The following is a 10,669-nucleotide window of genomic DNA, read 5'->3' on the forward strand; positions in this document are numbered from 1 at the left end:
ATATACAGTGAGGGGGGATTTACCTGTGTAATATACAGTGAAGGGGGACTTACATGTGTAATATACAGTGATGGGGGATTTACCTGTGTAATATACAGTGACGGGAGATTTCCCTGTGTAATATACAGTGAGAGGGAATTTACCTGTGTAATATACAGCGAGGGGTGTTTTACCTGTGTAATATACAGTGATGGGGGATTTACCTGTGTAATATACAGTGAGGGGGTGATTTACCTGTGTAATATACAGTGAGAGGGGATTTACTTGTGTAATATACAGTGAGAGGGGATTTACCTGTGTAATATACAGTGAGAGGGGATTTACCTGTGTAATATGCAGTTGGAGGAGATTTACCTGTGTACTATACAGTGAGAGGGGATTTACCTGTGTAATATACAGTGAGAGGGGATTTACCTGTGTAATATACAGTGAGAGGGGATTTACCTGTGTAATATACAGTGAGAGGGGAATTACCTGTGTAATATACAGTGAGAGGGGATTTACCTGTGTAATATAGTGAGGGGGATTTTACCTGTGTACTATACAGTGAGAGGGGATTTACCTGTGTAATATACAGTGAGGGGTGATTTACCTGTGTAATATACAGTGAGGAGTGATTTACCTGTGTACTATACAGTGAGAGGGGATTTACTTGTGTAATATGCAGTTGGAGGAGATTTACCTGTGTACTATACAGTGAGAGGGGATTTACCTGTGTAATATGCAGTTAGAGGGGATTTACCTGTGTAATATACAGTGAGGGGGTGATTTACCTGTGTAATATACAGTGAGGGGTGATTTGCCTGTGTAATATACAGTGAGGGGTGATTTACCTGTGTAATATACAGTGAGGGGTGATTTGCCCGTGTAATATACAATGAGGGGTGATTTACCTGTGTAATATACAGTGAGGGGTGATTTACCTGTGTAATATACAGTGAGGGGTGATTTGCCTGTGTAATATACTGTGAGGGGTGATTTGCCTGTGTAATATACAGTGAGGGGTGATTTACCTGTGTAATATACAGTGAGGGGTGATTTACCTGTGTAATATACAGTGAGGGGTAATTTTCCCGTGTAATATACAATGAGGGGTGATTTACCTGTGTAATATACAGTGAGGGCTGATTTGCCTCTGTAATATACAGTGAGGGGTGATTTGCCTGTGTAATGCACAGTGAGGGGTGATTTACCTGTGTAATGTACAGTGAGGGGTGATTTGCCTGTGTAATATACAGTGAGGGGTGATTTGCCTGTGTAATATACAGTGAGGGGTGATTTACCTGTGTAATATACAGTGAGGGGTGATTTGCCTGTGTAATGTACAGTGAGGGGTGATTTACCTGTGTAATATACAGTGAGGGGGTGATTTACCTGTGTAATATACAGTGAGGGGGTGATTTACCTGTGTAATATACAGTGAGGGGTGATTTACCTGTGTAATATACAGTGAGGGGTGATTTGCCTGTGTAATATACAGTGAGGGGTGATTTACCTGTGTAATATACAGTGAGGGGTGATTTACCTGTGTAATATACAGTGAGGGGTGATTTGCCTGTGTAATATACAGTGAGGGGTGATTTACCTGTGTAATATACAGTGAGGGGATATTTACCTGTGTAATGTATAGTGAGCGGGGGACATACCTGTGAAATATACAGTGCCATGGGTTTACCTGTGTAATATAGGGCGGTATTTTCCGTGCCCGCTGGCAGCAGATTTGACAGGTGGTGTGAGTGGACAATCGGTATCACCACGGCCGGAAGGCAGGTTGCGATTGTCCACTCAGCCTGTCGATGGTCGGCCGCGTTTCCCACCATCGGTCGTCGGGATCCTCATTGTAATACATCAGAATATCATTATCGCGTCTCCCGCCAGGCTCCTGCACCCCCACTGGATCACCCGCTGGTTCGCCCACTGGATTGCCCACTGGATCACCCACTGGATCACCCGCTGGATCACCCGCTGGTTCGCCCACTCGATTGCCCACTGGATCGCCCGTTGGATCGCCCGCTGGATCGCCTGCTGGATCGCCCGCTGGATCACCTGCTGGATCGCCCGCTGGATCACCCGCTGGATCGCCCGCCCACGTCAGCGGGAAAGAACGCCGACATGTTTCCCTACAGCACAGAGGCGATGCGCACTTGGTGCCTGCACTTTGGGTGAACTGGAGGTGAGTAAACAGCCACGTCCTGCAGAGCTCGCCAGGCTGGCCTGTGGCTTTGCAGGCTTCAGGGGCGTCGGGGGTGGTGGGGTTGGGGTTAAGTGCCGCCCTGCCTCAGAAGCGACTTTTGAGGATGAAGGGGAGGGGGTGTCCAGTGCAGCCTTGCCCCTGGGGTGACTTGTGGCAGGGGGGCTAGGGCAGCCTCGCCATTGAATACAGCGCACGAGCATTCAGGGCTGAGGGTGGGGGGTAGGGCGGGCGAGGGAAGTGGCCACATGTAGGGAAACCTGTAGAAATTGACCATTCCTCTGCAACTGGGACAGTTCAGGCGCAGACACATTGATATGAACGGGGTCGGCTCCCAGCTTATCTGCCCATTCAGGCAATGCAGAGGCAGAAAAGTGCCACCAAGTTCTCCAGAGCTCCACCCACTCCTGTCTGGCTGAGGGCAGCTCACTTGCGCTCCATCATCAAGATTATATCGTAGAGACACAGCCATGAAACTTGAGAAGCATCTGATGCTTTGTCTGCCTTCAGCCCCTGACCCCTTCACGAGCTGGTGCACAACATCACTGGTCGCAGATGCTGGTGTGATGGGGGCCAGCCCCACGTTCAAGGTGCTGAGAGCACACAGAGAGAATGAGAGAACTCTGTGGTGCCTGCCCACTACATTCTGGCAGCAATGACCAGCACTGCTGAGGTGCAGGTATCAGTAATGTGTCCAGGGAGTGTGAGGCTGGACCATCACTTTGGTCTGAAGGCTGCACAGAGCACAGGGAAGAGGCCCTGGACTGAGACACCTGCCTTTATCTTGTGCAGAAAGGTTTCACCTCCGAGTGACAGGAACACTGCTCATCGGAACAAGGAGCCACAGGCAGGGAGACATTGTTGGGAGTTTATTTACAATAGTGAACATTAAGTACAAGTGATCAACACCCGTGCCCAATCTGTGTAACCGATTCTCCTTAACTTTCCTAACCCTGCCGCTATGTCTTGGTGCTCCCCGGACATCCACAGCGGAGGTGGAGGCAGCCTGCTGACTGCTACGCCCTGTCTGTGAAGACTTTGGTGGGCATCCTTTGGAGGGCCGAGACTTCGAGGGCTCCCGTCTGTTTTCGGGGTCCTGCTGTGTAGCAGTGGTACCCTTCTCGGCCTGTGGAGCTGGAGCTGCTGAGGTCACAGGAGGAGGGGAGTCAGATGGGCCAGACACTCCCAGAGTCACCTGGATGGATGGCCCCGGACTGTACATCTGCTGATCCTCCTCCCTATGGGTGCTGGGGGGCCCCAGGCTGACTCCTTGAGGATCAGGGGCAGCTGGAGGGAGATTGAGCTGCCCCATACCCCTCTCGCGTACACACTGTTGGAGGTCAACTGTTGCATCAGTGATGGAGTTAAGCCCGCGCAGCAGTGCAGGAGTGAAGTCCTGGACCAAGGTCTGCATGGCAGCCACCATCCTACCAGTGTTGACCTCGGTGCGTTGGCATGCCAGCGCTATCACCCTCAGACTGAAAGCGGATGGACTCTTCTATCGTGCCTTGCAATCTGAGTGCAGCGGACATCCCTTCCTGATGTTCCCGAGTTTGCCTTTGCAGCTCCAGCAACTGCGACATGTCCGAGTCCAGAGGCTCATCACCTGACTCAGACTCAGCAACGTTCTGGCCTCCAGCAGTCCTCCCAGTGCCGGGGACCTGGGAAGTCCCTGCTGCCGCCTGCTGTGAATCAGAAAGTGCAATGTGCTCACCAGATTGTGATCCCAAGGCTACTCTAAAGCTAGGTCCCACCGAGGCCTGTGTCTCTGCGCTGGTGGAGGGTGTGGGCGACGCTATGACGGGTCTTCTGGAAGGGTTTCAGCGGATTCCTCTTCTGAGCTCCCCTCGGGGCTTGATTGGAGGCCCTGGGTCATGGGCTCTGTCGGCTGTTTGGCAGATGTGTCTGCAGAAGCAAGGAGAGATAATTTACTGAGATGAGGAGAAATTTCTTCACCCAGAGAGTGGTGAGCCTGTGGAATTCGTTACCACAGAAAGTGGTTGAGGCCAAAACATTATATGTTTTCAAGAAGGAGTTAGATATAGCTCTTGGGGCGAAAGGGATCCAAGGATATGGGGAGAAAGCGGGAGCAGGCTATTGAGTTGGATGATCAGCCACGATCATAATGAATGGCGGAGCAGGCTCGAAGGGCCGAATGGCCTACTCCTGCTCCTAGTTTCTATGTTTCTATGTAAGTGCATGGCAGGGGCCTGTGAAACAGGACACATCACTCACAGTGTGATTGTCTGATGGATGTTGCACTGCTGGATCCTCACTTGGTTGAGCAGCACCGACCTCACGGTCAGCACAGGACCGGTCTCGGTCATCGCCGGCCAGCTGGATGGCTCTGGTCTCAAGGACCGTGAGGACTTTGATTTCAGGTATTCCCGCACCTGTCTGCGACTTCTCCCTCTTGTTGTGTGCCAGCTTGTCCTGCATGGATAGAGATGGAGAAAGTATAAGCAGGACGCCTGCCAGGCCAGATGATAAGTATGCCTGGCATGCGTGGGTGGTGAATGGCGCCATGAATGGGATGACGACAATGAAGGTGTGTGAGAGAGAGTGAATGGTGATGTCCCTCACAGGCAGTGAGTGAGGGCCCTGTGGATGTGTGATGGGTTTGTGAATGTGTGAGTTGAGAGTGATGAGAAGAGTGAGGCTGATTTACCTGTGTAACATACATTAAGGGGGTATTTCCCTGGGTAATATACAGTGAGGGGGTATTTCCATGGGTAATATACCGTAAGGGGGTATTTCCCTGGGTAATATACAGTGAGGGGGTATTTCCGTGGGTAATATACAATAAGGGGTATTTCCCTGGGTAATATACAGTCAGGAGGATTTACCTGTGTAATATACAGTGAGGAATATTTACCTGTGTAATATACAGTGAGGGGGTATTTAATGAAGAGTGCAGGAGGGCATGCCAGGAGCAGCACCAGACATACCTAAAAATGAGGTGTCAAGCTGGTGAAGCTATAACACAGGACTACTTGCATGCCAAACAGCATAAGCAGCAAGTGATAGATAGAGCTAAGCGATCCCACAACCAATGGATCAGATCTAAGCTCTGCAGTCCGGCCACATCCAGTCGTGAATGGTGGTGGACAATTAAACAACTCACTGGAGGAGGAGGCTCCACAAATATCCCAATCCTCAGTGACGGAGGAGCTCAACACATCCCTGTAAAAGATAAGGCTGAAGCATTTGCAACAATCTTCAGCCAGAAGTGCCGAGTGGATGATCCATCTCGGTCTCCTCCGGAGTTCCCCAGCATCACAGATGCCAGTCTTCAGCCAATATAATTCACTCCATGTGATATCAAGAAACGGCTGAAGACACTGGATACTGCAAAGGTTATGGGCCCTGACAATATTCCGGCAATAGCACTGAAGACTTGTGCTTTGCCGTGCCCCTAGCCAAGCTGTTCCAGCTACATCTGGCATCTGCTGGCATCTACCCGGCTGTGTGGAAAATTTCTCAGGCATGTCCTGTACACAAAAAGCAGGACAAATACAACCCAGCCAATTACCAGTCTACTCTCAATCAGTCTACTCTCGATCATCAGTAAAGTAATGGAAGGGGTCATCAACAGTGCTATCAAGCGGCACTTGCTTAGCAATAACCTGCTCACTAACGCCCTGTTTGGGTTCCGCCAGGGCCACTCAGCTCCTGACCTCATTACAGCCTTGGTTCAAACATGGACAAAAGAGCTGAACTCCCAGGGTGAGGTGAGACTAACTGCACTTGACATCAAGGCCGCATTTGACCAAGTGTGGCATCAAGGAGCCGTGGCAAAACTGGAGTCAATGGGAATCAGGGGAAAAATCTCCGCTGGTTGGAGTCATACCTAACACAAAGTAAGATGGTTGTGGTTGTTGGAGGTCAATCATCTCAGCTCCAGGACATCACTGCAGGAGTTCCTCAGGGTAGTGTCCTTGGCCCAACCATCTTCAGCTGCTTCATCAAAGACCTTCCTTCCATCATAAGGTCAGAAGTGGGGATGTTCGCTGATGATTGTACAATGTTCAGCACCATTCGCAACTCCTCAGATCCTGAAGCAGTCCATGTCCAAATGCAGCAAGACCTGGACAATATCCAGGCTTGGGCTGACAAGCGGCAAGTAACATTCGTGCCACACAAGTGTCAGGCAATGACCATCTCCAGCAAGAGGGAACCCAACCATCGCCCCTTGATGTTCAATGGCATTACCATCACTGAATCCCCCACTATCAACATCCTGGGGATTACCGTTGACCAGAAACTGAACTGGACTAGCCATATAAATACTGTGGCTACAAGAGCAGGTCGGAGGCTAGGAATCATGCGGCAAGTAACTCACCTCCTGACTCCCCAAAGCCTGTCCACCATCTACAAGGCACAAGTCAGGAGTGTGATGGAATACTCCCCACTTGCCTGGATGAGTACAGCTCCCACAACACTCAAGAAGTTTGACACCGTCCAGGACAAAGTAGCCCGCTTGATTGTCACCACATCCACAAACATTCACTCCTTCCACCACTGATGCACAGTAGCAGCAGTGTGTACCATCTACAAGATGCACTGCAGGAATTCACCAAGGCTCCTTCGACAGCACCTTCCAAACTCACGACCACTACCATCTAGAAGGACAAGGGCAGCAGATAGATGGGAACACCACCACCTGGAAGTTCCCCTCCATGCCACTCACCATCCTGACTTGGAAATATATTGCCGTTCCTTCACTGTCGCTGGGTCAACATCCTGGAACTCTCTTCCTAACAGCACTGTGGGTGTACCTACACCACATGGACTGCAGCGGTTCAAGAAGGCAGCTCACCACTTTTCAAGGGCAACTAGGGATAGGGCAATAAATGCTGGCACAGACAGCAATGTCCTCATCCAGAATCGCAGAATCACAGAATCTCACAGTGCAGAGGAGGCCCTTTGGCCCATCGAGTCTGCACTGACACGTGAGAAACACCTGACCCATCTACCTAATCCCATTTACCAGCACTTGGCCCATAGCCTTGAATGTTATGATGTGCCAAGTGCTCATCCAGGTACATTTTAAAGGATGTGAGGCAACCCGCCTCCACCACCCTCCCAGGCAGTGCACTCCAGACCGTCACCATCCTCTGGGTAAAAAGGTTTTTCCTCACATCCTGTGAATTATTTTTTTTAAAACTGTGTAATGTACGGTGAGGAGTGATTGACCTGCATAATATAGAGTGAGGGGGGAATTTACCTATGTAATATAGAGTGAGGAGTGATTCACCTGCATAATATAGAGTGAGGGGGGAATTTACCCGTGTAATATAGAGTGAGGAGTGATTCACCTGCATAATATTCAGTGAGGAGTGATTCACCTGCTTAATATAGAGTGAGGGGTGAATTTACCTGTGTAATATAGAGTGAGGGGTGATTCACCTGCATAATATTCAGTGAGGAGTGATTCACCTGCTTAATATAGAGTGAGGGGGGAATTTACCTGTGTAATATAGAGTGAGGGGTGAGTTACCTGTGTAATATACAGTGAGGGGGTGATTTACCTGTGTAATATATGGTGAGGGGTGATTTCCGTGGGTAATATACAGTGAGGGGTGATTTACCTGTGTAATATACAGTGAGGGGGTGATTTACCTGTGTAATATATGGTGAGGGGTGATTTACCTGTGTAATATACAGTGAGGGGTGATTTACCTGTGTAATATACAGTGAGGGGTGATTTCCATGGGTAATATACAGTGAGGGGTGATTTACCTGTGTAATATACAGTGAGGGGATGATTTACCTGTGTAATATTCAGTGAGGGGTGATTTACCTGTGTAATATACAGTGAGGGGGTGATTTATCTGTGTAATATACAGTGAGGGGTGATTTACCTGTGTAATGTACAGTGAGGGGTGATTTCCGTGGGTAATATACAGTGAGGGGTGATTTACCTGTGTAATATACAGTGAGGGGTGATTTCCGTGGGTAATATACAGTGAGGGGTGATTTTCCTGTGTAATATACAGTGAGGGTGATTTACCTGTGTAATATACAGTGAGGGGTGATTTACCTGTGTAATATCCGGTGAGGGGTGATTTACCTGTGTAATATACAGTGAGGGGGTGATTTACCTGTGTAATATACAGTGAGGGGGTGATTTACCTGTGTAATATACAGTGAGGGGTGATTTACCTGTGTAATATACAGTGAGGGGTGATTTACCTGTGTAATATCCGGTGAGGGGTGATTTACCTGTGTAATATACAGTGAGGGTTGGTTTACCTGTGTCATATTCAGTGAGGGGGTGATTTACCTGTGTAATATACAGTGAGGGGGTGATTTACCTGTGTAATATACAGTGAGGGGTGATTTACCTGTGTAATATACAGTGAGGGGTGATTTACCTGTGTAATATACAGTGAGGGTTGGTTTACCTGTGTAATATACAGTGAGGGGGTGATTTACCTGTGTAATATACAGTGAGGGGTGATTTACCTGTGTAATATACAGTGAGGGTTGGTTTACCTGTGTCATAGTCAGTGAGGGGGTGATTTGCCTGTGTAATATTCAGTGAGGGGTGATTTACCTGTGTAATATACAGTGAGGGGTGATTTACCTGTGTAATATACAGTGAGGGTTGGTTTACCTGTGTAATATACAGTGAGGGGTGATTTACCTGTGTAATATACAGTGAGGGTTGGTTTACCTGTGTAATATACAGTGAGGGGTGATTTACCTGTGTAATATACAGTGAGGGGTGATTTACCTGTGTAATATACAGTGAGGGGTGATTTACCTGTGTAATATACAGTGAGGGGTGATTTACCTGTGTCATATTCAGTGAGGGGGTGATTTACCTGTGTAATATACAGTGAGGGGTGATTTACCTGTGTAATGTACAGTGAGGGGTGATTTACCTGTGTCATATTCAGTGAGGGGGTGATTTACCTGTGTAATATACAGTGAGGGGTGATTTACCTGTGTAATATACAGTGAGGGGTGATTTACCTGTGTAATATACAGTGAGGGGTGATTTACCTGTGTAATATACAGTGAGGGGTGATTTACCTGTGTAATATACAGTGAGGGGTGATTTACCTGTGTAAAATACAGTGAGGGGTGATTTACCTGTGTAATATACAGTGAGGGGTGATTTACCTGTGTAATATACAGTGAGGAGTGATATTTGCACTGTTAGTTTTTCTTGCTTGAATCTGTGGCCTATCCTATCTGCTTGAGCTGTGTATGATGGAGTGGGGTTAACACTGAACGAGTCTGGTCAGCCATTATTCTGACGTTCCCATCTGGTGGTTACAGTGCGCCGGGGGCTGGGTTTCCGGGTCATCGAGCGGGTGTGGCAGGCGGGCCTGGGAGTGGGGGTGGGAAACGGTTCGCCACACACAATCGCCCCCCACCGACTGCCATTTCACGCTGGAGCTGACCAACTGACAGGCAGGTGGCGTGAAAGGGCACTGAGAACATCAGCGCTGCTGGGCTGGGAGGGGCAGGAGGAACGCGAGCGCTGAATGTGCGTTGGTGCGGGGGAGAACGCGCAATGAGGAGGAGCGCGAGCGCTGAATGTGCGCTGGTGCGGGGAGATCGCGCAATGAGGAGGAACGCGAGCGCTGAATGTGCGCTGGTGCGGGGGGAGCGCGCAATGAGGAGGAGCGTGAGCGCTGAATGTGCGCTGGTGCGGGGGGAGCGCGCAATGAGGAGGAGCGTGAGCGCTGAATGTGCGCTGGTGCGGGGGAGATCGCACAATGAGGAGGAGTGCGAGCGCTGAATGTGCGCTGGGGTGGGGGAGATCGCACAATGAAGAGGAGTGCGAGCGCTGAATGTGCGCTGGGGTGGGGGAGATCGCGCAATGAGGAGGAGCCCGAGCGCTGAATGTGCGCTGGTGCGGGGGAGTGCGCGCAATGAGGAGGAGCGCGAGCGCTGAATGTGCGCTGGTGTGGGGCGAGATCGCGCAATGAGGAGGAGCGCGAGCGCTGAATGTACGCTGGTGCGGGGGGGAGCGTGCAATGAGGAGGAGCGCGAGCGCTGAATGTACGCTGGTGTGGGGCGAGATCGCGCAATGAGGAGGAGCGCGAGCGCTGAATGTACGCTGGTGCGGGGGGGAGCGTGCAATGAGGAGGAGCGCGAGCGCTGAATGTACGCTGGTGTGGGGCGAGATCGCGCAATGAGGAGGAGCGCGAGCGCTGAATGTACGCTGGTGCGGGGGGGAGCGTGCAATGAGGAGGAGCGCGAGCGCTGAATGTGCGCTGGTGCGGGAGAGAGCGCGCAATGAGGAGGAGCGCGAGCGCTGAATGTACGCTGGTGCGGGAGAGAGCGCGCAATGAGGAGGAGCGCGAGCCCTGAATGTGCGCTGGTGCGGGAGAGAGCGCGCAATGAGGAGGAGCGCGAGCCCTGAATGTGCGCTGGTGCGGGAGAGAGCGCGCAATGAGGAGGAGCGCGAGCGCTGAATGTGCGCTGGTGCGGGGAGGGATCACGCAGTGAAAGCTCCCT

Source organism: Cetorhinus maximus, unplaced genomic scaffold (assembly GCF_964194155.1).
Source record: "Cetorhinus maximus unplaced genomic scaffold, sCetMax3.hap1.1 HAP1_SCAFFOLD_1213, whole genome shotgun sequence".
Lineage (NCBI taxonomy): Eukaryota > Metazoa > Chordata > Chondrichthyes > Lamniformes > Cetorhinidae > Cetorhinus > Cetorhinus maximus.